The 13,398-nt window shown below is 37.3% G+C and overlaps 1 long non-coding RNA gene across 1 annotated transcript; it reads right to left on the bottom strand.

The window, feature by feature from the left end:
* Window positions 1–1,036: 1,036 nt before the first annotated feature.
* Window positions 1,037–12,532, bottom strand: LOC130503455 (uncharacterized). Its single transcript, XR_008940833.1, has 3 exons — window positions 12,445–12,532; window positions 12,078–12,117; window positions 1,037–1,185 (listed from the first exon to the last, which is right to left on the bottom strand). It is a non-coding gene; the product is annotated as an uncharacterized LOC130503455 (long non-coding RNA).
* Between the last annotated feature and the right edge of the window lie 866 nt (window positions 12,533–13,398).

Below are 13,398 nucleotides of genomic sequence, written 5' to 3'. Positions count from 1 at the left end.
GGTTGTACACATGTTGAATTTCTTCAAATGGTACAAGAAGATTATGATCTAGACTAAAAACATATTGGTTAAGTGTGTTGAGTGATTTGTAACACACACTTTCAACGATTATTGGGTAACAATGTTTTTTTTCTTTCAAACATATGCAGCGTGGGTTTGAAGTTTTCTTTAATAATCGTTGAAAGTGTGTGTTACAATATGTTACAAACTAAGACATTTGTTTGAAAGTGTGTGTTAGTTAACCCTAATGGGTTTGAGTGATTTTAAAAAGAAAAACAGTTGTAATTATGAAATTATAGTACTTTTGATTTTACTATGTTGTTAGGTGTTAATTGTAGACATATTTGTATGTCTACGTTTATAGTTTTATGAAACATGAAATATTTATCCGTTAATTATGTAAACTTGTATTTTTTTGGAGACAATGACTCAATTACCGGCAGTATACGGAGAATGAGTGGAGAAAGACTCTTTGTTGGAGTTGGGAGAATGTTCTGTATATATGATGGTTATACACATGGTGAACTTATGCATGTCACGAATGATCGAAAAGTGCAGAATTTGATTGAGTTATCTAATACACACTTTGTACGCCTTTGTGTATCAAGTCAAAACTAAGTACACTACAAATTTTTGATTTGGATATATGTTAGATAACAAGTGTAGACGTCTTTCTAAATTTAAGAATGTAGACTACATTTGAAGTCTACGTCATAAATTCTATTAGAAGTGCATTTGTGTATTAATCATCATATATTTTTACTATATATTTATGTTACAGTGTGTGTTAGTAAATTTTAATGGTTTTGGATGAATTTCAAAAGTTAATATGTTATAATTATACACTTGAATTTTTTTGCAAAAATTTGTGATTAGTTTTACTCTTAAAATTTCTTGAAATTTTTGTTTAGATTTTCTTCTACTCACATGTGTGTTAGTTATTGTTTTACCTGGTTTCACTTGTTTGGTTGATTAGTTCTTGTAAAAAACCAATATCTAACAACAAATTAATACTATCATACAAGTGAAACAAAACTAAAAGTGAATACAATTTTTATTGATTATGCATCCAAAATTATTAAAAAATGAATATTTTATTATGAGAAAATATTACAAAGGAATTTATTTGAATGTGTTTGATTTTTCATAATCTTGATGCCTCAAATAAAATCTTGGAAAAAGTACCTGCAAAGTAAGATAAAGTTATGAGAAAAAAATAAGATACAAAAATAAATCATATTTTAGTAGACTTTTTATTAAGTCTACTTAAAGTTTATTGTTCAGTAGACTTTAGTTGAAGTCTACACTAACGGAAAACTTTCAGATCCAAAATTGTACATTTAGAAATTTGATTTTTTTTTTGGGAGAATTACCAATTGTGACTCAAAACTTGGAGTCAAACCCAAAAGAGTACCCCAACTTGGGTCAAAGGCAAAAGTAACTTAAAAGGCTATTGAAATTACAACTATCTCCTTGTGAACAAACAAAAAAACGGATTTTTTTTTACGTTTCTACCCCTCGCAAGTCGTCTGTAAACAGACGACTTGAAAATAAGTCGTCCAGACGACTTTAAGTTAAGTCGTCTGGACAGTTATTCTTAAACATAATTTAAAAATTTTGTAAAAAATATTTTGATAAGTGAAAAATTGGAATTATGTAATTAACATATGTCTTAAGAGATATAAATTAATATATAACAAATTTCAATTGTTTTCAGCCCAGATGAGTGAAAGTAGTGAGTCATGATATTCTTTAGTTTATGTTTCATCAACATATGTTGTAGTATTGTATGTGTTCTTAGGGTTAGATTTTGGAAAGCATTAAAACCGTTTTTGAAAATTTTTAAAATTACCTAGGCGTGTTCGTTTCTGTGTATAGTAAACACTATTGAAGTATAATTTGATTTTATAACGTGGTTAGTAAGTTAATTTAGTCATTTTAGTTTAGGGGTTCATTTTAGGGTATTGGACGACTTAATATTTAGTCTTCTGTTCCCAGACGACTAAATATTAGGTCGTCTGATGTACATTATCAGCCAGAATAAGTCGTCTAAACCGGACCAAACCTTAAAGTTTACCAATGTACTTTTAAAGCTAACCGGATTATTTACCCAATATATAAGGTGATTTTTTTTTTTTTTTTCATTTTCCGCGAACAGAAACCCTAACAGTTCTCTCTCACCGGCGATATCAAAGGCGATTCGAATTCCCACTATTTCCGAACAACCATCGTTCTCAACGTCGGCTATCTATCTCACTTCATTCTCACCGTTGTCGCCGCAGCTTCTTCTAACCCTAGCGCCGCCGATTCCTCTAAACCCTAGCGCCCCCGCTTCCACTATTTCCGAACAAACCGTCGCCCTCGCCACCGTGCTCACCAACGTTCTCACCGCCGCTTACTCTAAACACTAGCTAGCACCGCCGTTTCTTCTAAACCCTAGCGCCGCCGCTTCTTCTAAACCCTAGCGCCGCCGCTTCTTCTCTGTAAACCGTAGCGCCGTTTCTCTGTAAACCCTAACGCCGGTAAGTCATCAAACTCGTGGAAAAGATGAACATAAAACGTTGTCTCTTTCAATTTACTCATTCTCACCGTTTCACGTTTATTTTTTCAGATCTATAACCACAATGACGAGTACTCGAACTCCTTCTGCGACTAATCAGGTCCGCTTGAAATTTTTCTACTGGAAGACTTGTAAGTAAGTCGTCTGGAAAGTCTTCAACCTGGACGACTTAGTACGTCCATTTGGAAGACTTTCCAGACGACTTAAATATAAGTCGTCAACTAAGTCGTCCAGTTGGACGACTTTCTAGACGACTTATATTTAAGTCGTCTACTAAGTCGTCTGGAGTAACAATTAAGGCGTGATTGATTTAGCTTGTGTTCTGACTTCTATTGTTGTCTTTGATTATTTTGCAGACAAAAAGGATGGATATTCCAGAACTCCCCCGTAGGTTATACACATTAGGGGAAGAGCCAGAACCCCACAATAGCATTTCGTATCATACGGATAACACGAAGTTGCATACTGCTCTTAGGGAAGCTCTCACTGATGCTGAATTTGAAGAGCTCAAGGAGTCGAGATTGGGAGTTTTCATCAAGTTCAAGGAGCAGGGATTTGGTTGGGCTTCAAGGCTGGTTCACCACTTGCTCGGTTTAAAGCTGGACATTAAGAAGAAGTACGAGATGTGGTGTCTCGTTGGTCCAGAACCTGCGAGGTTTTCACTGTTAGAGTTTGAAAACATCACTGGTCTAAACTGCGACTACATCGAGGACCTTGAGACACCAGAATGTGAAGTTACCCCACAGATGGTTTCTTTCTGGGAGATGATGGGAGTTCATCGGGAAGCTGGGCCAAGTACTGATCAGATAATAGCAGCACTGAAGAGATGCGGGGATTGGTCCAGGGAAGATCGCAAGCGACTCGCGTACCTTTCCATCTTCACTGGATTCATTGAAGGGAAAAAGTTCTCAAGCGCTACACGAGCTACTCTCGCAAGGCTAGTGATGGATTTAGAAAGGTTTGAGAATTATCCATGGGGGAGAGTCGCGTTTAAGGTGCTGATGGACTCTTTGTGGAACAAAGATATTACTGGCTGTTACACCGTGGATGGCTTTATACAAGTTCTTCAGGTCTGGGCGTACGAAGCTATTCCGGGATTGGGTGCTAGTATTGGTCTACCCAGAGCAAACAGTCCGTCTCCACCGATTCTGGCTTACGACGGCAGCAGAGGCCGCAGATTCATGAAAGCTGCTATCTTGAGTCAGGTACCTTTCCATCTTCACTTAATTAAGTCGTCCGGAAGGTCTTCCAGCTGGACGACTTAGTAGACGACTTATTATAAGTCGTCTGGAAGGTCTTCCAGCTGGACGACTTAGTAGACGACTTATTATAAGTCGTCTGGAAGGTCTTCCAGCTGGACGACTTAGTAGACGACTTATTATAAGTCGTCTGGAAGGTCTTCCAGCTGGACGACTTAGTAGACGACTTATTATAAGTCGTCTGGAAGGTCTTCCAGCTGGACGACTTAGTAGACGACTTATTATAAGTCGTCTGGAAGGTCGTCCAGCTGGACGACTTAGTAGACGACTTATAATAAGTCGTCTGGAAGGTCGTCCAGCTGGACGACTTAGTTGACGACTTATAATTAAGTCGTCTATTTAGTATTTTGTTTCAAATATCTAACTCGATTCTTCTTCTATTTACTGCAGACCCGCGTGATCAACTTTGTTGAGAAGGACATTAGTGAAATGTGGCCAAAATGGGACTCTGAGGTTGATGACGTGCCCGCGGAGAACATCATTAAAGTGATGTATGATCGGAGACCGTGGAAGTGGACCATGGATTGCTGGGAAGTCACTGGTACAAAACCCAAGTTTGTGACTCCATCGAAAAGAGCCAAAGAGATGGTTGTGGAGGAGGTGGAGGAAGACAATCAGAGACCTCGGAAGAAAGCTCGTAAAGAGGCTCCTAAAGAGGCTCCTAAAGAGGCTAGAGAAGAGGCTCCTACAGAGGCTACAGAAGAGGCTACAGAAGAGGCTAGAGAAGAGGCTAGTTGGGTGACCAGAGAGGAGTTAGAAAACATGTTCAAGGACTTAGGTGACATGATGAAAGAGGGGTTTAAGAAGTGCATCAGGGAGATTAGGAAGATCTCCGATAGATTGGAAGCTGTGGAGAAGAAGGTTGGTGTCACCAATCAGGCTACCCCTCAAGCCCCAGAAACCGGGGTTAGTAAAAAACACCCTACCCCACAAGCCCCAGAAACCGGGGCTAGTAACAAACAGACTACTCCTCAAAAGGATCAGCCTCCACTTCAAACCAATCATCCTACTCCTCCCACCAGACAGCCTGCTCCTCAAAAGGCAAAGCCTACTCCTCAAAAGGCGAAACAGCCTGCTCCTCAAACTAAACAGCCTGCTCCTCAAACTAAACAGCCTGCTCCTCAAACGAAACAGCCTGCTCCTCAAACTAAACAGCCTGCTCCTCAGACGAAACAGCCTGCTCCTCAAACGAAAAAGCCTTCTCCACAAAAGAAACAGCCTTCTCCTCTGCCCAAAGAGGTTAATATCAAATCTTTAAGTCGTCTGGTCTTTGTATAGATTTGTAAATATATAAGTCGTCTGGAAGGTTTTCCAGCTGGACGACTTACAAATAAGTCGTCTGGAAGGTTTTCCAGCTGGAAAACCTTCCAGACGACTTATTTGTAAGTCGTCCAGCTGGAAAACCTTCCAGAAGACTTACAAATAAGTCGTCTGAACTCCAGCTGGAACCAAATCCTCTCCCAACTTTTATTTAAGTCGTCCAGGGTTAACTTGTTCTCTTTTATTGCAGAGATTGTTGCCGGAGGATACAGCAGATGAGGCGATCTCGGTATATAAGATCTTGCCGGAGGATAAAGCAGATGGTGTCACCTCCAAAGAGATTGTTCCTCTCACTTCCACTGACCAACCGAGCTTCGCTTCCAACGATCAACAACCGAGCTTCGCTTCCACCGATCCAGCTTCAGCTTCAGAACCGAGCCTGGTTGTATTGGACCAAACAGCTCCCACTGCTTCTGTGCGTGCAAGGAGTGAACGAACGAAGAAACCTGCTCCCACGCAGATATCTCCTTATACGGCAGAGAGAAGGAAACTCCTTAGAGTGGGAAAGTATAATCCATTTCCCACACTAAACAGACCTAAGATGAAGGAGCTCGCTGATTGGTTGAAAACTGATCCGTAAGTGATTGCTTTACCCATAATAGCTTGATTTAGTCTACCAAAACTGATTGCTTTTTTGTTTGCAGTGATTATTTCACTAAGGAAGAGGACAAACCACGTACATCACCAACTTGGTGGTATCAAAAACTCCGGACATCCAAAGCATGGCTGGAAGACGTAGTAAGTCTTCTGCTTATCTTTAAGTCGTCTGGTAACTTGTCTTTGTATAGATTTGTAAATATATAAGTCGTCTGGAAGGTTTTCCAGCTGGACGACTTATTTGTAAGTCGTCCAGCTGGAAAACCTTCCAGAAGACTTACAAATAAGTCGTCTGGTAACTTGTCTTTGTATAGATTTGTAAATATATAAGTCGTCTGGAAGGGTTTCCAGCTGGACGACTTACAAATAAGTCGTCTGGAAGGTTTTCGAGCTGGAAAACCTTCCAGACGACTTATTTGTAAGTCGTCCAGCTGGAAAACCTTCCAGACGACTTATTTGTAAGTCGTCTGGAAGGTTCTAACTTGTATTATTTTATATGCAGCATATAGATGCTTGGATGAATGTGCTGAGGCAGAGGTATAAGGAGAACCCACAATGTTTCCGGAGCGAGCGAATGTGCTTCCTGGATCACAACTTTACCCAGTCTTGGAGAGAACAGTATCTGGTCTTCAAAACATCGTCGTCTGATCACAATGGTTTAGGAAAAATGCTACCTAGTGGGGCGGCGAGTTTGTATGACGGATCAATGCCTTCATTTTGCCAATCAAACAAGAAGTGGGGGGAGGACATTGATGATATCTATGCGCCACTGAACTTGGACAACAAACATTGGGTGGCTATTTGGATATCGATCCCTAAGAGGCACATAGTCGTCTGGGACAGCATACCTTCAACTACCATACCAGAAAGATGGGATGAGATAATGGAGCCTTTTCTCGAGATGGTCCCTTATCTGATTGTGGAGTGCGGAGACCAGATGCATGGGTTGGAGCGATACACTTATGAGAGACTCCTCAAAGATGTACCCACGGCCAACAATGGTGATTGTGGCGTGTACGCTGCAAAGTACATTGAATGTCATGCTCTTGGGGTCCCCTTTAGCCCTAAAGACTTTGCTAGGTCCAATGCGAAGACTATGAGGGATACTATGGCTTTGGCTATATGGACGGAGCTTGTTGATCAGCATCTGAAAGATAATGAGGATGGTGGTATGTTTGTAGGCATGTATGATTAGATACACAAATCAATTTGTATAGATTTTTTAACTTGTATAGATTTTTTAACTTGTATAGATTTTTTAACTTGTATAGATACACAAATCAATTTGTATATTTGAACTATTTGTATACACAAATCTATTTGTATATTTGAACTATTTGTTTACACAAATCTATTTGTATGTTTGTGGGCATGTATGATTTATTTGATTTTCTAACTTGTATAGATTTTCTAACTTACAAATAAGTCGTCTGGAAGGTTTTCCAGCTGGACGACTTACAAATAAGTCGTCTGGAAGGTTTTCCAGCTGGACGACTTACAAATAAGTCGTCTGGAAGGTTTTCCAGCTGGACGACTTACAAATAAGTCGTCTGGAAGGTTTTCCAGCTGGACGACTTACAAATAAGGTCGTCTAAAAAAAATAAGGTAGTCTAAAAATAAAATACACTGGACGACTTACAAATAAGGTCGTCTAAAAAAAATAAGGTAGTCTAAAAATAAAATACACTGGACGACTTCGTAAAAGGTCGTCTAAAAAAAATACACTTGAAGGGATAGTAGAAGGTAGTCTAAACACTGGACGACTTAAATACACTGGACGACTTAAATACACTGGACGACTTCGTAAAAGGTCGTCTAAAAAAATACACTTGAAGGGATAGTAGAAGGTAGTCTAATACACTGGACGACTTCGTAGAAGGTAGACGAAACACTGGACGACTTAGAAATTAGTCGTCTGGACGGGTAATCAAGACTGGACGACTTATATTTAGGTCGTCTGGACAACTAGTCAACTGGTTGTGTACATTGTGGTTTCGTATGGCCAGTTTCCTTGCAGTTTGAGCATCTCCGTGCCCTGTGTTTCTTCCTGGGTTTGTGTCCCCTCATCCTAGATAGCTCCAACCAAGATTGCCATCTTGATTTCTTCTGTCTCCCCGGACCACGCTTTACGTTTGGAGGAAAGCATTCTCGTTCCTCAATATGTTGTGACACGATAGGATATATATTCTCTGAGTATCCTGCATACAGATGATTCTTTGAGTAAAGTGGACATACAAGTGTGTCGATATGCACACCAGCATGTGTTCCAGCTGCTATAGCATGAGAGCAAGGTATTTTCTCCACTCCATAGACACCACAACCACACTTTACATGTTCCAAATCAACCGCACAGTCCATTTTGCCACCTTTGACAAAGAAACGCCATCCATCAATTGGTTCGACCGTCATCGTATCCGCTATCTCTGATCGAACAGCAAGCAAGTATTCAACACCCCGGCTATGTACAGTTGGGAGACTCAAAGCATCTTGTCTCCTTTTCCAATACCATTTTCCTAACTTCTGCCTTATGAACTCCAGCAGGAACGGAATCGGAAATCCTCTTGCTCGCTTCAGTGCGGAATTAATAGATTCAGCGATGTTGCTTGTTTTTATGTTGAACCTGTTCCCCTTACAATAAACCCTTGACCATAGCTTGGCGTCGGCCTTCTCCAAATACGTTGCAAGTTCCGGGTTTGCACTCCGTATCTCAGCCATGTACCGGTTAAAATCGTGAACCGTGTGCGCATAAGCAGCCCCTTTCACCAAGTACATGAGATGTTTCCCTTTAAACTTTTTGACAATGTTATCTTGAAGGTGATAATAACATATTCCTCGGGTTGCCCAAGGAAACACCTTCTCACACGCACTTTTAATGGCCGCGTGCCGGTCAGAGACTATCACCAGAGGCTTGTCATGAGATATACAACTAGCCAATTTTGTGAAAAACCATTCCCAAGAAGGTTCATCTTCAGCATCCACGATCCCAAAAGCCAATGGGAATATCTGAAAATTGCCATCTTGTGCGGCTGCAACTAACATAACACCTCCATACTTTCCACTTAGGTGAGTTCCATCCACCACAATGACCCTTCTCTGATACTTAAAACCTTTGATAGAAGCTCCAAAAGAGAGAAATAGATACTTAAATCTTTTCTCAGAATCAAGTTCTATAGCCGTGATAGAATCAGGATTTGCAATGGAGATTTGCTCGAGATATGAAGGCAGACGCGAATACCCTTCTTCTGCTGATCCTCTCACCAATTTCTGTGCATATAACAGTGCTCTGTATGAAGTGGTGTAATCAAGCGTCATGCCAAACATGTTCTTCATTGCATCAGTGATATGCTGTGGAGTTATCCCATCAATGATCCCAACACGATCAATGAAAAGACTACCAACATACTTTGGAGTACAGTGTCTCCGCTGAGCGATTCGGTCTCCAATTGAGCATAAATGTTTTTCCACATACTTTGTTACCCAAAACGTGTTTGACCCATGTTTCACACTCGCTCTGATCTTCCATCCACAACCGCTAACCCGACATATTGCCACAAGGAGAGTTTTTGTTGATTTGTATATTCTGAAAGAAAACCTACCCCTCACTGCTGTCAACCGCAGCTCTGAAAGCAGTGCATCCTTGCTAACAAAACTCTGGTTGACATAGATGCTGGTACAATCCGATTTTCCTCCTTCAATAGCATTTGTCTTAGCATATGTCTTTTCAATTTCTTCAAAACAAATATTATCATCATCTTCCTCGTCCTCATCTAGAACATTTCCATAAAGACTGTAATCCCCACCATTCTGATCCGTTTCACCAACAATAGTGTTATCAGCATCCTCCTCCCCATTTTCCTCCTCCCCATTTTCCTCCTCCCCATCTTGATTTTCATCTTCAACAGACTCATTATCACCAACATCTTCAAAACATTCATCAGCCTCATCATTATCACCAACATCTTCTTCCCATTCACCAGCTTCATCATTATCACCAACATCTTCTTCCCATTCACCAGCTTCATCATTATCACCAGCTTCTTCTCTTTTCTCTGAAACCGTTTCCACCTTGCTGCGGCTTGATACACAAAGACATACTCTATGCGTTTTGAGTATCTCGAGCAAGTTTCGAACTTGTCTATCACTTGTAACATGAATGGGAGGACTGCTTGGAGTCATCATCATTTCTGCTGGTAATGAGTAGCTAATCTCCACAGTCACTGATCTCATGTCCAGGTTATAATCTTCTTGAGCCATTGCAACAAGTTCAGCATGTGTTGAATCTTCATTCAATAAAAACAATCTTGCTCCTTTGAGATCATCAACCACAAAATCCCAACGGAAATCTCTCAACAACCATTCTCCATACACTGCATGTAACTTAAAAATCATCTGCAAATATTCAAAATAAAACACATTAGTAAACATAGAGAAAATGAAGAAGTTCAACAAACATTATCGCAGACGACTTAGATTTAAGTCGTCCAGAAGACTTAAAGGTAAGTCGTCTAAAGAGGTCACTTTTGCAATTGAAAATTAAAAGGGACGACTTAATTCTAAGTCGTCCGGCTTTGTTTGTTAAAAAAAAAAATTCAGACGACTTATATATAAGTCGTCTACGAAAAACGGGCTAGTTTTGCATTTGACCGAATCGTGTCAGATCTTTGACTATTTCTGGACGACTTATAAATCAGTCGTCTCTGGAAAGTAAAAATTTCAATATTTTATTCAAACTAGACGACTTACACGTAAGTCGTCCCAGGTTAGTTTTGTAATTGAAAAATAAAACTTGAAATTTAACTTTCTCCAGACGACTTAACTAAAAGTCGTCCAGCTAGACGACTTAATTTAAGGTCGTCCGGGATAAGCAAGGTTTGGACGACTTAATTGGGAAAAATTCTGGACGACTTTGCTTTCCCCGGACGACTTTAAATTAAGTCTTCTGACGGGACGACTTTATATTATGTCGTCTGGTAAAAATTAAATTATGAAGTTTTATTTTTCAACTACAAAACTAACCTAAGACGACTTACACGTAAGTCGTCTAGTTTAATAAAATATTGAAATTTTAACTTTCCGAGAGACGACTGAATTATAAGTCGTCCAGAAATAGTCAAAGATCTGACACGATTCGGTCAAATGCAAAACTAGCCTGTTTCTCGTAGACGACTTATATATAAGTCGTCTGGACTGTTTTTTTTCACCAAACAAAGCTGGACGACTTAGTTTAAGTCGTCCGTTTGACCAGAAGACTCATCAGTAAGTCTTCTACATACAGATGACTTACTTGTAAGTCTTCTACGCGAACAGATTTTGAAAAAAATTCAAATTCGTACCTTCAACTAGGTGAGATGACTTTGTTTGCACACAGGGTCTTCTCCAACCACCCAGAACCTCAAACGAAAGCAACCGTAAGTCAAAACGAAAGAAATATGGCTCCAAACAATTTTGAATCAAAAGCTTCAGTTTTTTGGATGAATATGGAGAGAAAGTGAAAGAAATGTTGTTTTTAGTTCATAACAATTGAAACAGAGAGAGTGTAAAGAGATTTACGTGCATTAAAGGGCATTAAAAGCTCCAAACAGTTCGTACAAGGTTGTTCCCACTATTCATGGCAGTGGCAATATTGTAAATACTTGAAGAAAATGAGGTTGAGACAGTAAAGAAGCCATTTTCGAAAAAAAAAAAAAAAAAAGGGTTAATGGCATTTTCGTAGATAAAATGCAGATGTGGGGTTAAAAACTCAAAAAAAAAATGAGTCAAAAGAAAAGGTTAGTTTTCTGTTTGAATTCAAGTTTTGAGTCACTTTTGCAATAAGCCCTTTTTTTTTTTCTAAAGATATTTCAAAAACTATTTTTTTTGTCAACCTTGTATCAAAGAAAAAATATAAAATATGAATCTATAAATTTAGTTCAATATAAACACAAAATATATCTATAATGAATAAATGTAAATCTTACATTTTTAGGAAGATGATTTGAAAATTTTGGAAGAGAATATTTGCAAAATAAAATAATTTTATGAGAAATAAAATAAAATTAAAATAATATTTGAGTGAGTTTTTAATGAAATCTACTTAAAAATCAAGGCTATTAGACTTCAAGTGAAGTCTACTAGCCCTGACTTTTAGATAGACTTCATTTGAAGTCTACCATATAGAAAAAAATCTAAATCTGAAAAATGTATATATTAAAAAATATCAAATAAGTTTAAATCTAAAAGCTTTAGAAAATATAATTTATATGAAAATAGTAATAAACTAAAGACATAGAGTTTTAATATGTAACTTTATTTAAATATAATTACAGAAATAAATATTTAAAATCTATAAATGTAATTCTTACATCTTTTGGAGGAGGAGATAACAACCATGGAAGAAAATACCTGCAAAATAAGATAAATATTAAAAAAGCATAAGAAAAAAGACTAAAGTCATATTTTGGTAGACTTCCCGTGAAGTCTACTTAAAATGTGTGGTTTAGTTAACTTTATAAGCAGACTTTATTTAAAGTCTACACTGTCAGATAATTTTCAGATCTGAAAAAATCTATACATTTTGAAATATGAAAAACAGTTTTAAATCTGAAAATAATTTAAAATAAAATTTATCAGATAAAATAGTATAAAAGTAAATGCACAGAGTTTGATCTATAACTTTATTTGATTATAAACTTATAAATACACATTTAAAATCTATAGATCTAAACTTACATTTTAGAGGAGGAGATGAAAACCATCAATGGTAATACCTGCAAAAAGATATGTGAGAAATAAATAACATAAAAAATACACATTTAAAGTCTATAGATCTAAAACTTACATTTATAAAGGAGAAAATGAAAACCATGAATCATAATACCTAAAATGACAACATAACTTTGTGAGAAAAACATGAAAGGATTTTAGAGAGAAATGAGAGAGTTTAGAGAGAAGGGAGAGAGTTTTAGAGAGAAGTGAGAGAGTTTTGCAGCCATTTTAGAGAGAGATTGTGTAAATTTCATTTATATATGGAGACATAAATGTAACTAGGTTAAAAGATTGCCGACATTGTAGACTTCTTTTGAAGTCTACTAAAATTAAAAATTAAGAGTAGGTTTTATTGTAACGTAGTAGACCTTATTGAATGTCTACAATGATAATTTTATTATTGTTGTTAATTCATTATTGTTTTAATAATTTTAACATAAAATTTACTGAACTTTATTTTTATTTTTTATTTAATAGTTATAGTATGTGATTTCACATTTTATTCTTAAAACTCAATTTAATTTAAAATAATAATTTTTTGTTAACAAAATTTAAAAATGTAGACTGAAAACGACGTCTCTAGCATTATAGACTTTATTGTAGATCTATGAAACCCTAAACACAAATCTCAAACCCTAAATAGTTTGTTTGATAATCAAAAAGTTTCCTTTACTGTATCAAATATCAAAATTACACAAAATATAAACTACAAAACATTAATAAGCACATTTAAGTCAATAAAACAAAAAAAAATCAAAATTTAAAGTCTAACCCTAAAAATCTACCACTAAGAGACATAACATGTTACAACCTTTTGTTTCTAAACTATGAACATTGTTTAACATATGGTTACCAATTTAGTATATATTCTTTAAAATTGTTCAGTTATATAAAATTTTAATATATTTACTTCATACT

This window comes from Raphanus sativus, unplaced genomic scaffold (assembly GCF_000801105.2).
Source record: "Raphanus sativus cultivar WK10039 unplaced genomic scaffold, ASM80110v3 Scaffold0961, whole genome shotgun sequence".
NCBI classification, from domain to species: domain Eukaryota; kingdom Viridiplantae; phylum Streptophyta; class Magnoliopsida; order Brassicales; family Brassicaceae; genus Raphanus; species Raphanus sativus.
Note: the sequence above shows the minus strand (reverse complement) of the source record. Positions and strands in the feature narration are given on the sequence as shown.